Source organism: Tachypleus tridentatus, chromosome 12 (assembly GCF_004210375.1).
Source record: "Tachypleus tridentatus isolate NWPU-2018 chromosome 12, ASM421037v1, whole genome shotgun sequence".
Lineage (NCBI taxonomy): Eukaryota > Metazoa > Arthropoda > Merostomata > Xiphosura > Limulidae > Tachypleus > Tachypleus tridentatus.
This window is the reverse complement of record NC_134836.1, coordinates 103187801-103189655: the sequence shown is the minus strand read 5'-3', so window position 1 is coordinate 103189655 and position 1855 is coordinate 103187801. Positions and strand designations below refer to the sequence as shown.

The following is a 1855-nucleotide window of genomic DNA, read 5'->3' as shown; positions in this document are numbered from 1 at the left end:
TAAATGCTTTTAAACATAGAAACGCAGTCGAAGTTTTAAAGAAAATCATGGAAATTTAAACATATTCTAGTTCTGCAGGCCCGGCATAGCCAAACGTGTTGAGGCATGCGACTTGTAATCTGAGGGTCGCGGGTTCGCATCTCCGTCGCGCCAAACATGCTCCCTTTCAGACGTGGGGCGTTATAATCAATCCGACTATTCCTTGATAAAAGAGTAGCCCAATAGTTGGCGGTGGGTGGTGATGACTAGCTGCCTTCCCTCTAGTCTTACACTGCTAAATTAGGGACGGCCAGCACAGATTGCTCTCGAGCAGCGTTGGTCGAGATTCAAAAACAAACAAACAAACATCTACTTCTGCAAAAGAAATCTTTGTGATTAAGCTGCACCAAGAACAATTGAGTTCAGACCGCCACTAGTATCGATATCCGGTTTCTAAAATGGTATGTCCGTTGATATACCGTAGTGCCAATGAGGGGATTGAAATAAAATCCCAATTTCATAACAGTCTATTCATGTAGATCAGGTATAATTCTGCCCTTTAGTGCTTTGAGCCTTCACGCTTGGCCTCGCAGCTTTACGATATGCGTTTCGACGTTTTTTTTCAATATTGCAAAGCTTGTTGGAGTAGATTTGTTTCAAAAAATTGATAAATTACACCTTTCAGCTCAAGTATTATACATATTTTCATTGGTCATAAAAATAAATAATACGCATGAGTTTTCATGTGTCGAACTATTCTCGCTAAACTCTCCATCTCACGCTATAAATCTGTTGAGTTCAAAATGCCCTTGTCCAACGAGACCTCACTGTGTATTCCCTCTCTCATTAAAGAACACCTAGCCGATTTTTGCTTTATTATACTTTTGAATTCAACTAGTATACCACACGACGTGAAAGGGTCGTTGTGAGAATAACTTCGATTTGAATTTTTGTATGTTATTGGTAGAGCATTTTTCAAATTGGAGACGCGTATGATTTCAGTATGGAAGTACTGTAGGTAGAAAGTTTCTCTCTGTTACAAATTTATGTTATCTTGACTTTGAATGTAGTTAACTTCGGTTCGTTTGATAAACTGCGATGGACCCACATAAGCGACTTTTCTGTGTCGTGTTGATTTCATACTTCCTTTACGCATCTATCGTCTCGTTAAACAGTTTCACACACTAAACGTTCATAGTTGTTTGTTAACGTCACGCTATTTTAAAGACTAATAATATAGTTTGTTGTTTGCATCACGCGTGATATTTTTAAATAATAATACGACTCTTAAACTTTGTTTGGCCTCGCATAAGAAAAGAAAGAAGACGAGAATTTATCTATCTAACATATAACGACAGTGATAAAAACCAAAACTGATTATCTGCGTGAATACAATAGAGGAATGTGAAAAGAAACGGGTGGCATGCACAGTAGTGCCTGTGTTTCAAGGGTGTCGCTTTCATAAAAAAATAGTGTATTATCGTCACCAGTGTACTTACACCGCATTAATGACACAGGTCCCACCGAGATTTGAACTCGGATTGCTGGATTCAGAGTCCAGAGTGATAACCATTACACCATGGGACCACATGTCTACAATTTCTTGAGTTCCTCTTTCGAGATTTGTAATACATATAAGATGAGGGCAATTTATTTTATTATGTAAAACTGTGCATTGTTAAACAATTTAGTTAATAATTCGAATGATATTATAGAAAACGAAACAAAATCATATAATAATAAACATTATTATTTTGAGTGTTTTCATGAAATGCATCTATTTGCATGCATGTAAAATTGACATTCTATACATACATGCTGAGTGCTATGATTATATGTGAGTGGTGCAACCATAAAGAAAGCAAATCGCTTCAAC

At 37.1% G+C, this 1855-nt stretch overlaps 1 non-coding gene across 1 annotated transcript; it reads right to left on the bottom strand.

The window, feature by feature from the left end:
- Window positions 1-1494: 1494 nt before the first annotated feature.
- TRNAQ-CUG (transfer RNA glutamine (anticodon CUG)) lies at window positions 1495-1566 on the bottom strand. Its single transcript has one exon. It is a non-coding gene; the product is annotated as a tRNA-Gln (tRNA).
- Window positions 1567-1855: the final 289 nt, after the last annotated feature.